The sequence below is a fragment of the Somniosus microcephalus genome, chromosome 7, assembly GCF_052327205.1.
Source record: "Somniosus microcephalus isolate GS21.2 chromosome 7, FLI_Smic_1.0, whole genome shotgun sequence".
In the NCBI taxonomy this organism is placed as follows: domain Eukaryota; kingdom Metazoa; phylum Chordata; class Chondrichthyes; order Squaliformes; family Somniosidae; genus Somniosus; species Somniosus microcephalus.
In genome coordinates, this window is record NC_140993.1 from 10717117 (window position 1) to 10729252 (window position 12136).

Below are 12136 nucleotides of genomic sequence, written 5' to 3' on the forward strand. Positions count from 1 at the left end.
GCGCTCTGTCCTCCTCCGCCAGCTCCTCCTCCTCTGTGCACAGCAGACCACGACCATTCCGGAGACCCTGTACGGTGTATACTGCAGGGCTCCACATGATCAGGAGTGCGTCAGCGAGCACAGTGGGGGTGATGGGCGAATGGGACTTGGTGCGAGTTGGGATTCGGGGCAGCAGAGGCTGGGCCAGGAATGCATTGGACCTTGTTCATTTTAATTGGTTTCTGTTTCCCTTACCCGTGTAAAAATTATTTCAGATTTCCAGCATCCCCAGGATTTTGTTTATGCATTGGAACAGTCAAGTCTAGAGGTAACTATTTTTTGATTCATTCATGGGATGTGGGCACCACTGGCAAGGCCAGCATTTATTTCCCATCCAAGTCGCCTTCTTGAACCGCTGCAGTCCGTGTGACTTTGTTGTAGCGTTTTGGTGGGATTTGAACTCGCGTCTGCAGATTATTTCATCCAGGCCTCTGGATTACTAGTCCAGTAACATAATACTGTGGCAACAAGAGCAGGTCAGAGGCTAGGTATTCTGCGGTGAGTGTCTCACCTCCTGATTCCCCAAAGCCTTTCCACCATCTACAAGGCACAAGTAAGGAGTGTGATGGAATACTCTCCACTTGCCTGGATGAGTGCAGCTCCAACAACACTCAAGAAGCTCGACACCATCCAGGACAAAGCAGCCCGCTTGATTGGCAGCCCATCCACCACCTTAAACATTCACTCCCTCCACCACCGGCACGCCGTGGCTGCAGTGTGTACCATCTACAAGATGCACTGCAGCAACTCGCCAAGGCTTCTTCGGCAGCATCTCCCAAACCCGCGACCTCTTCCACCTAGAAGGACAAGGGCAGCAGGCGCATGGACACACCACCACCTCCAAGTTCCCCTCCAAGTCACACACCAGCCTGGCTTGGAAATATATCGGCCATTCCTTCATCGTCGCTGGGTCAAAATCCTGGAACTCCCTAACAGCACTGTGGGAGCACCTTCACCACACGGACTGCAGCGGTTCAAGAAGGTGGCTCACCACCACCTTCTCAAGGACAATTACGGATGGGCAATAAATGCTGGCTTTGCCAGCGATGTCCACATCCCATGAACGAATGCTACCATATCCCCTTTTCATTGGAAGAGGTCAAGAGAAACAGATTAGGCAGCAATTAAGGAGGATACGCCCCTCTGTCCCTGTGTGTGCGGAAAAGGGTGGGCGGGGCTTTGGGTTTGATTGACATCATCACGTGCCTGCCGGGGTGTGGGGATGACGTCAACAATCCCAGGAGTGGAGGTGCGCGCGCAGCTCGCTGACCGTTTCCATTCAAAAGGCGGCGCGTGCGGCTCGGGTTCGGCCCGCGGAGGAAGGTCGCTGGCAAAGCCTACTTGAGCACCGAGGATCCATTTGGGGGCCTAGTCCCCGCCTCTCCTCAACTTAAATGGTGAGGGGGGAGATGAGGCGTCGTAGACTGGGTGGGATATATAAGTGGGTGTGTATACTGGGAACAGCCGCCGCCGCCATCTCCCTCAGTCCCGAGTTTTGGGCGGGCTGGGGCGGGGCGCCATCTTGGGGAGTCCCGCGCCTGCGCGGCGTCGCCCGATTGGGCGGGAACGGCCGCGTGCTGAGGGCGGTCACCCGGCGGGGCGGCTCAGACCCCGGGCCCGGACACCCCCACACTCCGAGACCCCGGGCCCGGACACCCCCACACTCCGAGACCCCGGGCCCGGACACCCCCACACTCCGAGACCCCGGGCCCGGACACCCCCACACTCCGAGACCCTGGGCCCGGACACCCCCACACTCCGAGACCCCGGGCCCGGACACCCCCACACTCCGAGACCCCGGGCCCGGACACCCCCACACTCCGAGACCCCGGGCCCGGACACCCCCACACTCCGAGACCCCGGGCCCGGACACCCCCACACTCCGAGACCCCGGGCCCGGACACCCCCACACTCCGAGACCCCGGGCCCGGACACCCCCACACTCAGAGACCCCAGGCCCGGACACTCAGAAATCCCGGGCCTGGACACTCAGAGACCCCGGGACCGGACGCTCCCACACTCGGAGACCCCGGACACCCCCACACTCAGAGACCCCGGGACCGTACACCGGGTCCAAACGCCCAGAGAGCCCGGACACCGGGTCCACACGCCTAGAGACCCCGGGACCGGACACTCGGAGACCCCGGGACCGGACACCGGGTCCAAACGCCCAGAGAGCCCGGACACCGGGTCCACACGCCTAGAGACCCCGGGACCGGACACTCGGAGACCCCGGGACCGGACACCGGGTCCAAACGCCCAGAGAGCCCGGGCCCGGACACCGGGTCCACACGCCCAGAGACCCTGGGACCGGACACCGGGTCCACATGCCCAGAGACCCCGGGACCGGACACTCGGAGACCCCGGGCCCGGACACACGGAGACCCCGGGCCCGGACACACGGAGACCCCAGGCCCGGACATTCCGAGACCCCGGGCCTGGACACCGGGCCCACACACACGCAGAGGACCCGGGCCTGGACACTCAGAGACCCCGGACACTCGGAGACCCTGGGACCGGACACCCAGAGACTCCGGGCCCGGACACTCAGAGACACAAGAACATAAGAAATAGGAGCAGGAGTAGGCCAATCGGCCCCTCGAGCCTGCTCCGCCATTCAATAAGATCATGGCTGATCTGATCCTAACCGCCAATCCACTATCACAGAACCATCTCCTGAATCTAACAGAATTAGACACACGAAATAGGAGCAGGATCAGGCTACACGGCCCCTGGGCCCGCTCCGCTACCCACAGGGCCATGACCGATCCGAACCTAGACTCATGTCCAAATTCCTGCCCGCTTCCCGTAACCCTTAATTCCCTTTACTTCTAGGAAACTGTCTATTTCTGTTTTAAATTTATGTAATGATGTAGCTTCTACAGCTTTTTGGGGCAGCATATTCCATGGACCTACCACCCTCTGAGTGAAGTAGTTCCTCCTCAGCTCAGTTTTGAAAGAGCAGCCCCTTATTCTAAGACTATGCCCCCTAGTTCTAGTTTCACCCATCATCGGGAACATCTTCCCCGCATCCACACGATCCAACCCCTTCACAATCTTATATGTTTCAATAAGATCGCCTCTCGTTCTTCTGAACTCCAATGAGTAGAGTCCCAATCTACTCGACCTCTCCTCATATGTCCATCCCCTCATCCCCGGGATTAACCGAGTGAACCTTCTTTGTACTGACTCGAGAGCAAGTATGTCCTTTCTTAAGTATGGACACCAAAACTGTACGCAATATTCCAGGTGCGGTCTCACCAATAATTGTACAACTGAAGCAATACCTCCCTATTTTTATATTCTATTATCCTAGCAATGAAAGCCAACATTCCATTGGCCTTCTTAATCACTTGCTGCACCTGCATACTAACCTTTTGAGTTTCGTGCACCAGGACCCCCAGATCCCTTTGTACTTCAGTACTTTCCAGTTTCTTGCCATTAAGCTAATAACTTGCTCTACGATTTTTCCTGCCAAAGTGCATAACCTCACACTTTCCAGTATTGTATTCCATCTGCCAAATCTCTGCCCACTTACTTAGCCTGTCTTATGTCCCCTTGCAGGTTTTTTATGTCCTCCTCACTCACTACTTTCCCTCCCATCTTAGTATCATCTGCAAACTTTGATATGTTACACTCGGTCCCCTCCTCCAAATCGTTAATATAGATTGTAAAGAGTTGGGGACCCAGCACTGACCCCTGCGGAACACCACTGGTTACTGATTGCCAGTCTGAGAATGAACCATTTATCCCAACTCTCTGCCTTCTGTTAGATAGCCAATCCTCTATCCATGCTAGAATATTACCCCCAATCCCGTGATTTTTTATCTTAAGCAATAATCTTTTGTGTGGCACCTTGTCAAATGCCTTTTGGAAGTCTAAATACACTGGTTCCCCTTTATCCACCCTATATGTTACTTCCTCAAAGAACTCCAGCAAATTTGTCAAACATGACTTTGTCCTATTAAATTATGATTATCCAAATGTCCTGTTACTGTCTCCTTAATAATGGACTCCAAAATTTTACCTACCACAGATGTTAGGCTAACCGGTCTATAGTTTCCAGTCTTCTGTCTACTGCCCTTTTTAAATAAGGGTGTTACATTAGCAGTTTTCCAGTCTGCCGGGACCTTTGCCGAGTCCAGGGAGTTTTGGAAAATTATTACCAATGCATCCACAATCCCTTCCACCACTTCCCTCAAGACCCTAGGATGTAAGCCATCAGGTCCAGGTGATTTATCCGCCTTGAGTCCCATTATTTTACCGAGTACCAGTTCCTTAGTGATTTTGATCGTGTTTAGCTCCTCCCCCCCCTTTAGCCCCCTGTTTGTCCAGTGTTGGGATATTCTTAGTGTCTTCTACTGTAAAGACTGATACAAAATATTCATTCAGTGTTTTTGCCATCTCCATATTTCCCACCATTAATTTCCCGGTCTCATCCTCTAAGGGACCAACATTTACTTTAGCCACCCTTTTTCTTTTTATATAACTATAAAAACTCTTACTATCTGTTTTTATATTTTTTGCTAATTTACTTTCATAATCTATCTTCCCTTTCTTAATCTTTTTGTTATTTTTTGCTGTCTTTTAAAGTTTTCCCGATCCTCTATCCTCCCACTAGATTTGGCTACCTTATATGCCCTTGTTTTTAGTCGAATACTATCCTTAATTTCTTTACTTAGCCACGGATGGCTGTCTTTTCTTTTACACCCTTTTCTTTTCAGTGGAATATATATTTTTTGGAAGTTGTAAAATAACTCCTTAAATGTACACCACTGATCATGTATCGTCTTACCCTTTAATCTATTTTCCCAATCCACTCTAATCAATTCCGCTCTCATACCTTCATAGTCTCCTTTATTCAAGCTGAGCACGCTTGTTTGAGATCCAACCTTCTCACCCTCTAATTGAATATGGAATTCAACCATGTTATGGTCACTCATTCCAAGGGGATCCTTTACTAGGAAATTTTTAATTAATCCTGTCTCGTTACACAGGACCAGATCTAAGGTTGCCTGACCCCTGGTTGGTTCAGTTACATACTGCTCAAGAAACCCATCCCTAATACACTCAATGCACTCATCCTCAAGGCAGCCCTGCCCAATTTGATTTGTCCAATTAATATGATAGTTAAAATCCCCCATAATTATAGATGTTCCCTTATTACAAGCCTCAACTATTTCCTGATTGATACTCCGTCCAACAGAGTTGCCACAGTTCGGAGGCCTATAGACTACGCCCACTAGTGTTTTTTTCCCCTTATTATTCCTTACCTGCACCCAAACTGTTTCATTGTCCTGATCTTTTGACCCAATATCATGTCTCTGTATTAGTGATTCCTTCCTTTATTAACATAGCCACCCCACCTCCCCTTCCTTCCTGCCTGCCCTTCCTGATCGTTAAATAACCTGGTATGTTTAATTCCCAGGCATTGTCACCCTGCAGCCATGTTTCTGTAATGGCCACAAGATCATACCCATATGTAGTTATTTGTGCCATTAACTCGTCTATTTTGTTACGAATGCTACGTGCATTCAGATAGAGAACTTTCAAAGATGTTTTGTGACACGTAGTTCCTGCTTTTGCCCTTTTTATTACTTTATACCTTTTACTCCATACCTTCTGCCCCTTCCTGACACGCTCTGGTTTTTAATTTCCCCACTGCTACCTAAGTCTATGACCTTCTCTGTTGTCATTTTTATTATTTGCTCTCTAGGAACCTCCCCCCCACTGGTTAGTTTAAAGCCCGGGACCGGACACACAGAGACCCCGCGACCGGACACACAGAGACCCCGGGACCGGACACTCCCACACACACTCAGACCCCGGGACCAGACACTCAGAGATTCCGGGCCCGGACACCAAAAGACCCTGGGACCGGACACTCAGAGACCCCCCCCCCCCCCCCCCCGGGCCCATACGCACTGAGCCCCCCCCCGGGCCCACACGCACTGAGCCCCCCCCCCCCCCGGGCCCACACACACTGAGGGCCCCCCCCCAGGCCCACACACAGCAACCCCCCCCCCCGGGCCCACACACTGAGCCCCCCGGGCTCGCGCATATCACTCACACAGAGCACACTTGCATATCTATAGTGTCTTTCATGACCTCAGGATGTCCCAAAGCACTTTACAGCCAATGGAGTGTTGTCTGTTATAATGTTGGAAACGTAGTAGCCCATTTGCGCACAGCAAGCTCCCACAAACAGCAATAAATTAATCTTTTAGTGATGTTGATTGAGGAATAAATATTGGCTTGGACACCGTGTGGCGGGGGAAAGCGGGTGGGAATGGCGGCACTTTAATAGGGATCTTCAACGACCTTCTGAGTGGGGAGACGGGTCTTTGGTTTAATGTCTCATCTGAAAGACGGCCCCTCTGACAGTGCAACTCTCCCTCAGCACTGCATTGGAATGTTAGCCTAGATTTTTGTGCTCAAGTCCCTTCTGACTAAGAGGCGAGGGTGCTACCCACTAAGCCACGGCTGATATGGAGTGCATTCCTCCTGAGCTATATACATTGTCCAGAGATGTCAAAGTACCTGTAAGGAGACTTAGCCCTGCTCTGTGTTTAACATATCCTGAAAGGAGGAATACGGGTAAAGCAGAGATGTAAGTACAATTTTCAGCCTCGCTCCACCAGGAACCCATGCCTGGAAGTTGCTGAGCGCATGCAGCCCCATGAGTTACTTGCCTTCCTCCATTTGAATTATTTACCTCAATTTTTTTTACGTTGAATTCATTAACTGGAGTTTCAATAATTTGACATAAATTTTCCAACGTATCTATATAGATATGTTCATCAGTTTCATTGCAAAAAAAAAAGCCTGTGATGGGAAACTGAATTTTCATTTCAGTAATGATTTGAAGGGTCATCTGACAGTTTTTTTTTCTCTACTGGCATGCAATATAACAATGCTACCAAGGGCAAGGAAGCAACAATCTGTACGCCCAAGTACACAATTCATCTCCGCATTCATTTAAAAGACTCCTTTAACTTCTACTACATGGCACTATCAATTCATAGAATCATACAGCACAGAAGGAGGCCATTCGTCCTGTGCCAGCTCTTTGAAAGAGCTCTCCAATTAGTCCCACTCCCCTGCACTTTCTCAGTGGCCCTGGAAATTTTTTCTTTTCAAGTATTTATCCAATTTGCGTTTGAAAGTTACTGTTGAATCTGCTTCCACCGCCCTTTCAGGTAGCGCATTCCAGATCACAACAGTTGTGGTTTAAAAAAAGAATCTCCTCATTTTGCATCTGGTTCTTTTGCGTATTATCTCAAATCTGTGTCCTCTGGTTACCAACCCTCCTGCCAGCGGAGAGGCATTATGTCAGATTTTCTTAATTAACACAGTTCCCCCTTATTTTCCTGAACTCTTGCATAGCACTCTGTTGGTAATCTGTGGGGTCTAACAGCAAAATATTCCAATTCTCAATCTGGGCACCAGTGGGTGTGCCATTGTACATAAGAACATAAGAAATAGGAGCAGGAGTTGGCCATTTGGCCCTTCGAGCCTGTTCCACCATTCATCAAGATTATGGCTGATCTTCGACCTCAACTCCACCTTCCCGCACTATCCCCATATCCCTTGATTCCCTTAATATCCAAAAATCTATCGATCTCTGTCTTGATCAAGGGATATGGGGAGAAGGCAGGGACAGGGTACTGAGTTTGGATGATCAGCCATGATCTCATTGAATGGCGGAGCAGGCTCGAGGGGCTGAATGGCCTACTCCTGCTCCTATCTTCTATGTTTTGAATATACTCGATGACTGAGCCTCCACAGCCCTCTGAGGTAGAGAATTCCAAAGATTCACCACCCTCTGAGTGAAGAAATTCTCCCTCGTCTCAGTCCTAAATGACCGATCCCTTATTCAGAGAATATGACCCCTAGTTCTCGACTCACCAGCCAGGGGAAACATCCTCCCAGCATCTACCCTGTCGAGCCCCTTAAGAATTTTATGTTTCAGTGGGATTGTTCTGCTTCTTTCTCATCGTTCTTTGTGTCTTTCTCTAATTTCTCATCTATTTCACCTCATGCTCTCTCCGAGCTTATCTTGTTCACGAGACCCACCTCTTGCTCCGTCGACCCTGTTCCCACTACTGAGCAGTCAACTTCCTTTCCTGGCTCCCAAGCTAGCTGATCTTGTAAACAATTCCCTCTCCTCAGGCAGAGTACCGCCCCCCACCCCCCCCCGCCCTTTCAAATCTGCCGTCATCACCCTCCTGAAAAATTCTGTCCTTGCAAACTACCGCCCCATCTCCAACCTGCCTTTCGTCTCCAAAGAACGTGTTGTCGCCCCCCCAAACAAGGATGAGAATTTTGAAATCGAGGCGTTGCTTAACTGGGAGCCAATGTAGATCAGTCAGCGAGCACGGGTGATGGGCGAACAGGACTTGGTGCGAGTTAGGACACGGGGCAGCCGAGTTTTGGATGGCCTCAAGTTTACGTAGGGTGGAATGTGTTGCGTGCGTTGGAATAGTCAAGTCTAGAGGTAACAGGCATGGATGAGGGTTTCAGCAGCGGATGAGCTGAGGCAAGGGCGGAGACGGGCGATGTTACGGAGGTGGAAGTAGGCGGTCTTTTGTTATGCTGCGGATATGTGGTCGGAAGCTCATTTCAGGGTCAAATATGACACCAAGGTTGCGAACAGTGTGGTTCAGCCTCAGACAGATGTTAGGGAGAGGGATGGAGTCAGTGGCTAGGGAACGGAGTTTGTGGTGGGGACCAAAAACAATGGCTTTGGTCGTCCCAATATTTAATTGGAGAAAATTTTTGCTCATCCAGAACTGTATGTTGGACAAGCAGTCTGACAATTTAGAGACCGTGGCGGGATCGAGAGAAGTGGTGGTGAGGTAGAGCTGGGTGTCATCAGCTTACATGTGGAAACTGACGCTGTGTTTTCGGATGATGTCACCAAGAGGCAACATGTAGATGAGAAATTGGAGGCGGTCAAGGATAGATCCTTGGGGGACACCAGAGGTAACGATACGGGAGTGGGAAGAGAAGCTGTTGCAGGTGATTCTCTGGTTAACGATTAGATAGATAAGAATGGAACTAGGCGAGTGCAGTCCCACCCAGCTGGGCGACGGTGGAGAGGCGTTGGAGGAGGATGGAGTGATCAACCGTGTCAAAGGCTGCAGACAAGTCAAGAAGGACGAGGAGGGATAGTTTATCTTTGTCACAGTCACAAAGGATGTAATTTGTGACTTTGATGAGAGCCATTTCAGTACTGTGGCAAGGGAGGAAACCTGATTTTAGGGATTCAAATGTGGAATTGTGGGAAAGATGGGCACGGATTGGGAGGCGACAACACATTCAAGGACTTTGGAGAGGAAAGGGAGGTTGGAGATGGGGCGGTAGTTTGCAAGGACGGAGGGGTCAAGGGTTGGTTTTTTGAAGAGAGGGGTGATGACGGCAGATTTCAGGGAGAGGGGGACAGTACCTAAGGAGAGAGAACCGTTAACAATATCAGCTAAGGGAGCCAGAAAAGGAAGTTGGATGGTCAGCAGTTTGGTGGGAATAGGGTCGAGGGAGCAGGAGGTGGGTCTCCTGGACAAGATGAGCACAGAGGCCATGAGGGGAGATCAGAGAGAAACTGGAGAAAGATGTGAGTTTAGGACAGGGGGAAACCTTAGAGGAAGTTTGGCCCAGTGGGCTAGGGGAAGGAAGGGAAGTGTCAGAGGCAGCTGAATGGATGGTCTCAATCTTAGAGACAAAGAAGTCCATGAGCTCCTCACACTTGTTATTGGAGGTGAGTGTGAAGGAGACAGGGGAGAGGGGTTTAAGAAGACGGGTTTAAGAAGATGGTTAGCAATAGAGAACAGGAGCCGGGATTTGTCTTTGCATTCCAGAATGATTCTGGAATCAGATTCTATGCAGCAAAGAACAGTGGGAAAATATTGCAGTATTTGCTAATGGGAAGCATAAGAGAAACTAAAATACTTTAAAAAGTTTACTGCTCTGATTCTGAGAAAAGCTATATGGTGAACATTTTCCAAAAGCATTTAACCTTCAATGGGTGTTAATCCACTCATAGTTGTTCAGCATTCCTTTACAGAAATACTGAAACTTGTTGAAGGATTAGAAGACATCAATCTGCCCGTTCACCCATCACTCCTGTGCTCGCTGATCTACATTAGCACCTGGTCCAGCAACGCCTCGACTTTAAAATTCTGATCCTTGTTTCAAATCCCTCCATGGCCTCGCCCCTCCCTATCTCTGTAATCTCCTATAGCCTTCCGAGATCTCTGCGCTCCACCAATTCTGGCCTCTTGCGCATGCCCGATTTTAATCGCTCCACCATTGCCGACCGTGCCTTCAACAGCCTTGGCCCTAAGCTCTGGAATTCTCTCCTAGAATTATCTCTACCTCCTCCTTCTAGATGCTCCTTAAAATCTACCTTTTTTTGACCAAGCCTTTGGTCACCTTTCCTGATATCTCGGTGTCAAATTTTGTTTGATAATTGCTCCTGTGAAGTGCCTTGGAATGTTTTACTATCTTAAAGGTGCTATTTAAATGGAAGTTGTTATACTGTGGATGTGCCTTCAGCTCAGTAAGGTATTTAGAAATGTCTTGGAATCTGCTCACCCCAAAAAACATTAATCCCCTGGTCCTGAAGGTACCACCTCTCGCTGGTTGCATGGAGAAATAGTTTTAAAATTTTATTTGTCTCTTTTTTACTTCTGGCTCTTTTTAAAATTCATTAAGAATTTTTTTTATTTATTCATTCATGGGATGTGGTCGTCACTGGCAAGGCCAGCATTTATTGCCCATCCCTAATTGCCCTCGAGAAGGTGCTGGTGAGCTGCCTTCTTGACAACTGAGTGGCTTGCTGGGCCATTTCAAAAGGCAGTTAAGAGTCAACCACATTGCTGTGGGTCTGGAGTCACATATCGGCCAGACCGGGTAAGGGCAGCAGATTTCCTTCCCGAAATGACATTAGTGAACCAGATGGGTTTTTACAACAATCTGGTAGTTTCATGGTCACCATTACTGATACTCGCTTTTTATTCCAGCTTTTTATTCCAGCACGGTGGCATAGTGGTTAGCACTGTTGCCTCACAGCGCCAGGGACCCGGGTTCGAATCCGGCCTCGGGCAACTGTCTGTGTGGAGTTTGCACATTCTCCCCGTGTTTGCGTGGGTTTACTCCGGGTGCTCCGGTTTCCTCCCACAGTCCAAAGATGTGCAGGTTAGGTTGATTGGCTATGATAAATTGACCCTTAGTGTTAGGGGGATTAAATACGTGGGGTTACGAGGATAGGGTGGGATATGTGTTGGTGTAGGGGTTACAGGGATCGGGTGGGATATGTGTCGGTGCAGGCTCGATGGGCCGAAATGGCCTCTATCTGCACTGTGGGGTTTCTGTGATTCTGTGATTTATTTAATAGTAATACTGTTAGATCCTTGGAGAAATGTTCCAGCTCTTCGAGTATTTGTATAACTCTAAACCAGTTTCCAGAATCTTAACTTAGATTTATCCAGCATTCTTAGGAAACTAGTTCTTTTAAGTCTACATCTGGACCTACTAATTTATTTATTTTTTCCTTTTCATTACTTTCCAGCACTGCATGTCACTTCCTTGGTGTAAGATGGTGAGTCTATCAACTCATCCTCATTAATGCAGTTCTTTAGTTAACAACTAAGAGGTGTGTGGGAAATGTTTCATCTTGGCTTGACACTTCCCACTGACAGAAAAAGTGAGGGGAATCGTGACTACAAACCTGTATTTCACCACTTTATGGTACTCAAACTGTACAAAATGTAAAAATGGGTGTTTCCCACCCAGAGCAGTTGCCTGCGTTGGATAATGGCATTCCAGCTTTTTTTCTTCAGCTTAAATTTGACAAAACATCTCAAACAGATTTTTTGATTCTACTACTTTGGTTAAAAAAATGTTTAAAAATGCCCTGCCATTAATTTGGGCAGTCTCAATCCAAGTCTTATGCTGCATTGACCCACAGAATGAAGTCCCTAATTCAGGATTAGCAAAAAAAAATGGATAATCTTATTTAGGGGAGCCACAGATTGGCTGGTGTGAAGCGAGATAGATTTTTTAAAATATTCATTCTCTGAATGTGGGCATAGCTGCC

General features: G+C 48.8%; 1 long non-coding RNA gene across 1 annotated transcript in view; it reads left to right on the forward strand.

Moving 5' to 3' along the window:
• Positions 1-1325: 1325 nt before the first annotated feature.
• The window catches only part of LOC147114512 (uncharacterized), a 123187-nt gene continuing 112376 nt past the window's right edge, over positions 1326-12136 (forward strand). The window contains exons 1-2 of the long non-coding RNA XR_015078950.1: positions 1326-1436; positions 11609-11638. This is a non-coding gene — a long non-coding RNA (uncharacterized LOC147114512). The remainder of the gene's footprint in view (positions 1437-11608; positions 11639-12136) is intronic.